We start from the raw sequence: 11,342 nt of genomic DNA, 5'->3' as shown, positions 1-11,342 counted from the left end.
TTAAACTCCTCTCCCCTGTTAGGGATTCCAACTTGGTCTCTGTGGAATTATAGTCAATAGGTCAGACACATGCTGTCATTGCTGAAGTGAGAGGTGAGAATCCCAAGGTCATATATTTTTATTTTATTTTAAATTCTACCATGTATTTTAACAGAAAAATTCATTTGATTCCATATCATCCCAAATGTATTACTGAATCTGAAATTCAATTTCCTTCTCAATCATATATTCTCAACTAAACTCCTTAAATATTCCATATCATAAAGCTATTTGGTGATTTTATCAGAAGCAGAATGATTCTGCACGGGAAGCAATTTGACCCACTGTGCCTGATCTTTCAAAGTCCATCCTCTCCACACACCCCTCGCCTCTACACCTCCCCCTACACCCCCCCATCCGCCCACCCCCGCCAACCCCTGGAGCTCTGCAAAAATATTCCTGTTCAGTTAATGAAAATCCACATCGATTCGGCTTCTGCTGTCCTCTAAATTATTGTGTTCAGAAGCATAAAAACTCGGTTAAAATATTATCAAGCTCCCTCAGTACTTTGAATATGTTAAAATTTGCCTTCGCCTTTTATGTTTGAAGAAGAACCATCCCATTCTTTTTATGATTGAAGCTGCAGGTCCCAAGTGTTATTCTAATGAAGCTCCACTGAACCTTCTTCATGCCTCAAAGCAATTTACAAAATATAGCCCATTTTACTGGATACAATAACCAAGCTGAGAGCCAAATAAAGATTCGTGAAGATTTAGAATAATCCTAGTACCTCTGCTTATGAGGTTAAGGATCTCACATGCTTTTAGAATTTCTCAATTTCAAGTTAGGTTGAGTTTATTCCCATATGCACAAGTGCAAAGTAAGGTCTACTTACAGCAGCATCATAGGTGTATATACCATATAAACAGCATTCACCAGATAAGCTAATTAAACATACATTATATATAACTTTTTTTCAAGAAAGAGCATAATTAGAACAAAACAGTCCATTTTACCGCAATGTAATCACTGTGTTGCTAAACTGTAGTGATTAAGGTTTTGCCAGTGTATTCAAGAGCCAAATGGTTGAAGTGGAGAAGAATGAACATGTATCAGTTCACCTTGGGGAATTATTAGTGGGGAGATTCAGCAACTTTAAACTCCTGGGTGTTAATACATCAGATAACTTCTCCTAGGCCCAGCACACAGATGCAATCATAAGGAGAGTGTGCCGACATTAGCTTGTTACCAAACTTCTCCAGATGTACCATTGAACATACCCTGACTAGTTGCATTGTTGTCTTCTATTTCCATAGAACATAAAATAGTAGGGTACAGGAACAAGTCCTGTGGCCCATTAGTAAACAAATCCCTTCTGCCTACACGAAGACCTTATCCTTCCATTTCCTGCATTCATGTGCCTATCATAGTGTCTCTTGAACACCTCCATCATAATTGCTTCCTCCACCACCACCCCAGGCAGCACATTCCCGATCCCCACCACCCCACCAAAATTAAACTTGCTCTGTCCTTTGAGCTTACCCCCTCACCTTAAGCGCATGCCCTCTGCTATTAGACATTTCAACCTGGGGGAAAAGATACTGGCTGCCTGTCTACTCTGTATCTTATGAAGATCTATCAGATCTCCCCTCAGCCTCCACCACTCCAGAGAAAACAACCCAAGTTTCTCAGTCCTCTCCTTATAGACCTCTAAACCAGGCAGTATCCTGCTAAACCTCTTCTGCATCCTCTCCAGAGTTCCAAAGTTCTTCTTGACTGGGCAACCTGTACAAAATGCAATACTCTAGTTGTGGACAAACTAGAAATTTATAAACCTGCAACACAACTTTCTGACTCTTGAACTCAATTCCTCAACTAAAGGCAAGCATGTCACGTGCCTTCTCTACCACCCTATTAACCTGTGCAGCCAAGTCCAGGGAGTATTGACTTGGATAGTACATCATGGCTATCATAGCTATGAGGTCATATCTCCATGTACCGATCCATGCTCTAAGTTCATTACTCTTATCCATAATACTCCTAGCATTAAAATACACACACCTCAACCTATCCATTTCATCGCGTCTATTATGTCATTGTGTCCATTACCCTGCCTTTTCTTTCTGGTCATGACATCTACTCTATCTCAATCCCTCCACTTTCTGACATGGTGCTCTAGTTCCCATCTCCCTGCCAAACTAGTGTAAACCCTCTTGAGCAGAACTAACAAATCTCCCAGCCAGGATAACTTTCACTCCAGTTAAGATGCAACCCATCGCCCTACTCCCAAAGTTCTAATGGTCCAAAAACCTGAAAATCTGCCTCTTGTACTGTTTCCTCCACCATTCATTCACCTGTTATAACTTTCTGTGCCTGCACTGACCAGCATATGGAATTCTTGCCAAAGAAATGAACTCGGGGATGGAAGCTAAGGAGGAAGACCTCAGCTTTGTGGGGATGTGCACTCACTGAGGTGTGGGTGAAGGGGGACAAAGGCAAATATTCTGTTCACCACAGCCTTTGGCTGTTCAGCCTCCCCCTTGAGAGTGCTCTGCAGTTGCTCTGAAACATCCTCAATCCTTGTGCCCAAGGGGCTGCCACCGTCTTCATAGCCAAAGAATCATCTATCTATTCCCCTATCTAACATGTCTCCTATCATTATTGCTCTGTCTGACTCTACCCTTATCTGCTGAACTAAATAAACAACCACAGTGACACTGGCCTGACTACTGATCGGTTGTCAACACCCACCCGCCCTCCCCCACCCCCACCGAGATGTATCCAAAGGGGTATATTTGTTTCTGATGGGAGTAGCTACACTGAAAACTTGCTCTGACTGCTTGCTTCTCCTGGTGGTCATCCATCTATCTGAAGCCTGAATCTTGGGTGTGACCTCCTCCATGAAAGTCTCATCTATAGATGAACCTGGCTACCTCCAGATCTAGCTCCAGTTCCTTGACCTAGTCTGTCAGGAGCTGCACCTGGGCACACATCCCATAGATGTAGTCAACAGGAAGACCATAAGGTTCCCTGACTTCCCAAATTTTCCCTACCTACCATCCTGCCTACACCGAATCAAGAGGTAAAGGTGAACATCAAAATCTTACCTGTGCTTTCTCAATGAAGCCTTCTTTTAAAGAGCTGCCCTCATTCTCCACACCTGGGCAACTTACTTCACTTCTTCACACAAAAGCCTAAGCAGTCTACTTTTACATCAGCTTCTGTCTTCTTCGTTTGTACTAATGGCAGCTCACACCTATCAGGAAGGTGCATTACCACCACCTACGGATCCTACCTCCCAAACCTGCTTTAATTTTAAAAGTTCACCAAGGCCCAAAATGACTTAACCATCCCTGCCTCAGGCCAATGACCACTCCTAAATGACTATTCTACTTGATTCTAACTTCTTTTTTATTGGCTGGGGTTAATTTGTTTATGAGACAATCAACTATTAACTAACAATTTGTAAGTATGCCACTTTTAGAGTCCAGTGCAGTGAAACTTACCAGCTAGTCCCAGGAACTACAATCTTTGAAAATTTCACTCCACTTGCTCCAAGTACCCACTCCTGTTCAGTGAAATTCACCACCACATCCTGAGATTTACCACTTTTAAACTTTTGCTCTTCTTCCTCCAAGTCCTTGATCCTGGTCTCTTCTACTTAATCTGTCTCCTTCAAGAGTTAGTGTTACTGGAAGCTGTTTTTTTTTACATTTTAGATTTCTTGTGTCACACTCAATATCTGAAGAGAAAAGTTCTGCTAGCCTAAGGGAAAGAATAGGGGGACTGTTTGAATCTTTCTTTTGAGAAAAAAAGAACAAAATGATCTTCTTCCATGCAGGATGGTACTATAATTCTTTAATTAAAAGTTAGTTTAAAGGTATAGCAATTTGCATATAGATGAACAATGAAAAAAAATATAACATTGATCAAAGATCAACATTATTCTATTTGTTTAAAATGAGTTTGTGAGAACTTACAGTCTTACCTCTGCTTATTTCACTTTTTTCCCCATGTGTTTTTACTTGGTTGTTAACGCAAATAATGCATTTCACTGGATGTTTCAATGTACACGTGGCAAATAAGCTTGGCTCTAAAATCTTCACATCCTACTTACACTGTAGTTCATTTGGATTCATATTCATCCCTCGGCTCTGTGCATTTGTAAAGCAATCTTGTTGCCTGACTAGCAGTATTTGATGCATCATGCAACACGTTAGTACTGTTTTCCTGCTCTTTGAATTGTACAGTCCGAGGAAGCCAGACAATTAACTGCTTCTTCATTAACGCAGTGGACAAATTTGACTCTGAACGTATTTATTCATTTAGAGATACAGTGCAGAACAGGCCCTTTCAGACTAATAAGCTGCACTGCCCCAGAAACCCTCCTCCTTAACACTAGCCTAATCACAGGACAGTTTACCAAAATGTCTTTGGAATGTGGGAGGAAACCAGAGCACACAGAGGCAAGCCACGCAGTCATGGGAAGAACGTACAAAGGTGATACGCACGGCACTGGAAGTGAACTCCGAACTCTGATGCCCTGAGTTGTAATGACATCTAACCACCACACATCGTCCTTGTTGGTGATAAATTTCCAGTTTTGATTTCTGTTCTGTAAGTTCTCTCTATAACGTTGTTTATGTTTTGCAGATGCTGACGGATTAGTTGTCTGTTTTCTGCACCTTCTGCATTTATTTGCAATCCAGTTTTTACTTAATATCAATAATATCTATCTTAAATTATTTCTGACAATGGCAATGACACCTTTACACAAGCCATTATTTTCAAGCTCCATATATTTTGCATGGTCTTGTTGAGTGGATTTTGTAATAGTTAAACCATTTTTCTCCTACTCTGCTCTGTATATTACTCACCTGAAGACAGGCTTCCAAATAATGTATCATGCTCCTTAAAATCTGCATTGAGTAAATTCAGAATAATTACTTACACAGTGTTTGGATGGAGTAAGTGAATTCAGAACCGTATGCAGCTCAATTTCACCTGTCATTTTTTGCTGAAAACTGCAGAACAAAATTGCTGAGTAATCAGATGTGGCTTGACTTGTATGCACAGCCACACTGCTGGTGCCTAAGCCTGCCATGACAGCCACCAATATGATGGTTTGCAGAGAAGTCTTATTGCTTGTCCCTAGGTCTGCTTTACTATCTGCAAAGTCTGACTTCACACACTCATTGTCAATTTGAAATCTATTAGGGATTTTTTATATAATATCAGGAATATTAGGTATCAGTAGGTGATGTGAAGAACTGCTAAAACAAGTGCATTAGATTATTCCATTCCAACAACACTGTGTGTGTGTTAGTCTGCTTACACGCGTGCACACACACCAGGCAAACATCACATATTTAGAACGCTGTATCAGCAATTAAGAATTCCTATGATGCTGATACTTTTGTCATGTTATCAAAAGTAAATTATATGGATGACTGAGTCACAGAGATCAAGAGATGTTTCCCACCTGACTATTCTCGATGCATTAGCAATTGAGATGCAGTAGCTGAACTAGGATTAGGAAAAGCACACAAAATGCTGGAGGAATTCAGACAGCATCTATGAAAAAGAGAAAACCATCTAAGTTTCAGGCTGAGATCCTTCTTTAAGACTGATTTTCAGTATCTGTAGACTTTCTCTTGTTTGTGGTAAGGAAAAGTAGCTGATCTTTTTCCTCTTTTAATTATATTTTCAGATTCCAGCTGGAAACACACCTATACAGGTGGGCTTCAAATGAGCTCAGAATGCCACTTGGTTCTGCTGCTCTCTCTGAATGAGCAATATATTGAGATTAAATGTTTAGGCTTATCATTATCATTAAGAACTATTAGCTGAAGGGCCATTGAGTGCATATTCAATATGCACTCTTGCATAATTTAGGACCTTTGAGAGAAAATTGGAAAGAGAATTCCTTTGTTTAAATACCCATCAAGATCATTCTGTAATTTGATATGAAGAAATAAAACCAAAATATATAGATGGTGTCAGGAAGCAGTGAACCTTCTTTAACAACATTCAAGATGGTTTGAAATAAATAAAAGATCATTTTTTTGATATCTTAATCCTTTAAATTCTGATATCTTTGATCTGGTTATAGAATATGTCAAATTTAGCCACTTTAAAAATATGCAAAGTACATTCTACATATAATTTCTACACAGATCTAGGTGATGTTTAACCAACAACTTTCAGATATTCCTGATAAAATAACAGTTCCCATGTTATCAATTATTCATCAGTTATTGTATATAGCATATTTAGCATAAATATACAGGGTAGGTATTCTGCTTTATTAAGAAATCTATTGTTGTTAATTTGGGAATTAACTTTTGAGTGCTTTTAATAATATGCCTATTTTCAAAGTTCTTTCAGTCATAATATTTATTTTCAAGTGAGATGTTTGTGGCCCCAGCCTGTTGACACCTATTGATTTTCATTGCATTGTTAAGATCTCAACTTGATATAAGGAAGAAATATCTTAGAGGATTACTGGAATTCTGTGCCCCAAAGGTGATTGCTCGTTCAAGACCGAGATAAATAGCTTTTTTAAAATTATGGCAATTAAATGATTAATGCAGGAAAGGGCCATTGAATTAAGAGATCAACCATGTCCGAAGGGCTGCATGCTTTAATTTCTCATTTTCCTGGACGCAGAGAAACTCAGTTTCTGTTGCTCAGTCTTGAAACACAGCAGTTTGATGTCTGGTAATGAATGGGTAGCCCAATACTGGACTTTCCTCATTGCTATCACTACCTTATTGTGATGTGGGAAGCAGATTTCTACACAACACCCCAGATGATAACAAAGGCCCTGTGGAGTCTTCTTTTTACATACAATGCTTTGTGCTCTATTTCTTGCTCTGTACAATCCAAAATTACATTTTCCTTCTGTACAATAGACACAGACAAAACTGATATATTCGACTTCTCAATACTTCCAGATTATGCTCTGTGTTGCAACTTGTTGAGTTATACCAGGTATTGTTCCAATATTTATGTTTCTTTGACAGTCTGATGGCTTCTAATTAATTTGTTTGTCTACCTTCTGTAATTTCTCAGCCCAGCTACTCAACCTTTTAGATCCTCCTGTTCAGCTGAGACCCAATTGAGACCCCACCTGCTCTCCAAGTGAGTTGAATGATGCGAACTCTATGCCACCAACTGGTTTATAGAAACTCAGTGTGATGATGTCTTAATTACACCATAGATTTGGTTCGGTAGAAAGGCAACTTGATACATTCCCCAAGGAACATGATTGGCACCCCATACCAGGCAAGCATCTGACTCTATTGCTGCCTATTGAGGAAAATTCAATGTTATCTGATACTTAATCACTATTGCCTCCATATATTATTCCATCATGTGTTATAAAGCACAGTAAAATTGCGAAAGCAATGTAAGGAGAGCATTACATGAGTCTTATTTCCAGGAGCATACAAAGATATTATCACAGGCTAGGACCGTAATGGGCACTGAATTCCTATAATGGAAATTAAAAGTATATCTGGGCTCATACTGTATGCAGCTTGAAAACCTGTGTGACAGAGAGTACCTAACTTAAAAGATTTTGAAAATCTGCATTCTGTTTTATTAAGGAGAAAGAGGCACACTTAATTTAAAAGCATACTGTAAGATTCTGTAATACTGGTTACCCAAATCAACACAGCTTTTTCTGACCATTGCTTTGATGCCAGTAAAAATTAATCAAAAACTTGTTGTCAAAGGCAAATAGTTTCCAACTTCTATTAAGAAGGCAGATTAAACAAAAAGATTTATAAAGGTTACAATACGACAGACACAACTCAATGCAAAAAGGTATGAGGTAATAGATTTTGGTATTGATTTTGACAAACAATGCATGCTCAATGGCACAATTTTAAAGGGGGTGCAAAAAGAAAAAGACCTGGTGTGTATTTTTTTATATATCTGGTTACCTCTGAAATAAATTCCATTTTTCTGGAACTTCTTTTGTACTGTATTCACATTCCTTTTTGAACCACGCATCCTTCAGGTAACTAAAAGGAATAAAAAGCCTTGGTGGATATTTTCCTTTACTTTTTCAGGATTACTACCACTGATATGAGTCGTGAAATGTTTTGTTCTATGGCAGCAGTACAACGCAAGACATAAAAAATTAATATACAATAATAAATAATCAATGTAAAATAGGAATGGTGAAATAATGTTCAGGGACTGCCCAGAAATCTAATGACAGAGGGGAAGAAGCTGTTCCTAACACATTAAGTGTGGGTCTTCAGGCTCCTGTACCCTCTCCCTGATGGTAGTAATGAGAAGAGGGCATATTCTGGGTAGATAGGGTCCTTCCTTCACTCGTCTTCAAAGAGTTAAGTCCAGTTACACCCCATGGATATTGCGCAAGCTGAGTACACAATAATCAGAGGCTGTAATTGGACATGGTATGTACTAACTTGGTACATATGAGGTCAATTGCCTATTGTTCAGTGTTTGGGACTGGAAAAAGAGTTTGGGGTTAGGAGATAGAAGGGCAGAATGGAGTGAGATAGTTTTTACATTGCCCTCCCCTGCTGATTATTATGTTAACAAAGGAAACATCAGGACACTAAAGTTCCAATGAAATCCTATTGGTCTGAAATGTTAACTTCTTTCTTCTTTCCATATGTGCTGAATATAACAATTTTGTTTGAATATCTGTTATCCAGAATTACATGAACTAGTGAGTCCTGGGTCCTGGGTCCTGATTTATTCAAATATTAGCCAATTCCCTCCTTCCTAATGAGAACATAAATCCAATCATCCATTGTTCATCATTGATGTATACTGAATATTGATGCTTTTAAATACCCCATGATCCTAGCTGAGCATTATCTGTAGCTGCAGCAGACATTATCGTAACTACGTACATCCAAAAAGAAATTAATGAAAGATATCTCATAGTTCAAAGGTTCAAAGTAAATTTATTATCAAAGTATATATATGTTACTTTCTTCATTTTCTTGAGGGTATACTGAATAAATCCGTAAGAGAATAATAATCATAATAGAATCAATGAAAGAGTGTACCAACTTGGGTGTTCACCAATACAGAGGTTAGCGATGGCTCCCAGCTGAGACCAGTGGGGTGACTACGGTCAGTAGCTGGATTGGTAGCGTTTGGACCCAGGGCATCACTCTTCATGGAAGGACTACATCCATGCAGCTGCTCTCCTCGTACGCTGTCGACAGGATGTTTTCAGTTTCGGAGATTTACAGCGTATGATTTTTGGACTGTTCTTTATACTGGTCTCCTTCAGTTTCCCGGTGTTTTGTTTTTGTTGTGGCTGATTGGCAGGTGGGTGATCAATAGGTTTTTTGTAGGTGAGAGGGAATTTGGGGGCTTTGATGCTACTGTTGCTGTGCTTTTCTGCGAGGGGGTTGCAGATTGTTATTATCACTTTTTTCTGCGGGGAGGGGAGGGAGATTTGATGCTATTATTGCTGTTTTTGTCTGTGGGGGAGGAATGGGGGATTTGATCCTACTGTCATTGTTTGTTTCTGCTGGGGGGCAGGTGGAGGATTTTGGGCTTTGTGGGTTCTTTTTCTTTTTCCTGGGGGGGGCGGAGGGAGAGTTGATGCCATTTCTTTCAAGAACTCCCATGGTCTTTTTATATTTCATGGCTAGCTGAAGACAAATATCAGAGTTGTACTGTCCATGCATACTTTGACAACAAACTGAACCTTTGAACCAGTGTGCAAAAGACCACAAACTGTGCAAATGCAAGAACAGATCATCTCATGTCCTTGATATTTAGTAATTATTATTATCTGTTCTTGCATTTGCACAGTTTGTGGTCTTTGAAAGAGTCTAGAGGTTGGGGGAACATGAAAAATGGAGCAAGTGAAGCTGAGTGAAGTTCCTGAACCTGGTGACGTGAATCCTGAAGCTCCTGTACCTCCTTCCCAATGACAGCAGCAAGAGGGGAGCATGACCTGGGTGGTGGGGGCCCCTGATTATGCATGCTGCTTTACCGCGACAACACTTCATGCAGACGTGCTCAATGGTGGGGAGGGCTTTATCCGTAAGGGACTGGGCAATCGATCTGTACTAATCTGTAATACCAGTGTTGTAACAAAATCAAATCATAGTTTATCTGTTCATGTCCTGTTCAAAGCTGAGTCAGTTAACTTTCAGCCATAGCACAAATTGAGGAGCTACAACCAACTTTATTTATTTTTTTTGTTTAGAGATACACATGGTTAAGACCCTACCAGACCTTTGCGCCATGATGCCTCAGCAAACCTGGACAACCCCAATTTAATCATAGGACAATTTACAATGACCAATTAAACTACCTGGTACGGCTTTGGACTGTGGGAGGAAACCGGAGCACCCTGGGGACCCCGTAAGGAGGATGTCGTAATTGAACTCCAACACTGCAAACTGTAATAGCGTCACACTGCTGTGCAACCGTGGCACCTTGGGTGAAGGAATGAAGGATTATCAGGCATTCTCCCCTCTGAAGATTGTTATTCGTTGGTTGGCTGGCAGATGGACCCAGATGCCAATATGATGTTCTGAAAAAACCATGAGGCAACACAAGTATCCCAGGCTCAGCACTATGGCATTGATGAATAGTTTATTAAATCTATTGCATAAGTGTTCACATATACAGACATATTATGAAAAATGTAATTATTTAGAACGGTATGTCTACATGGCTAAACTTTCAATGGCTCAAAATGACTACCCATCATTATGAAAATAGTTACCATGTGCACTCTTACCCTCCAGCCATTTTCTGCACCTATCCATCTACTTCAGTCTCCACTTCTGCAAATTAATCATTGTATACATTGTCCTCACTAAATCAAAATATATAAGCCTGTGAAATATTACTCATTGCTAATTGTTTGGCAATGCTGTCAGATAGACAAATGGTGTGTCATTCATTTATAGAGCAAGTGGAAATGCACCTCATTTATTACCAGCTCCAGTCAATGAAACCAGGATGTAGCACAAGGGTTTTTCTAATTCAATTGTTTTCTCATATCCTGAGAACAGTAATCCACAAATTCTAGCTGTCAATGAGTATCTAACCATTCTGTGGAAATTAGCCAAAGTGGTGCATAAACACTCCAAAATATTTTGGATATGAATCTATCAAAATCCAAACTCTGTCAAAGTGGTGACCAAGTAATACAGTTTATCACAGGCCCTTGACAAAGCCAGAGAGAAATAATGCTGGGATTTCTACTCTGATTTAACATTGAGTGACCTCCATTGGAAATGGCATACATTTAGAAATGGAAAAGGAGATGTTAGTATAGCACGCGAGTTACTGCATACTATCTAGATTCAGGTTTGTGGAGGATTCGGAAAGGCCTTCTAATA

This window comes from Mobula birostris, chromosome 10 (assembly GCF_030028105.1).
Source record: "Mobula birostris isolate sMobBir1 chromosome 10, sMobBir1.hap1, whole genome shotgun sequence".
NCBI lineage: Eukaryota > Metazoa > Chordata > Chondrichthyes > Myliobatiformes > Myliobatidae > Mobula > Mobula birostris.
This window is presented reverse-complemented; position numbering follows the sequence as displayed.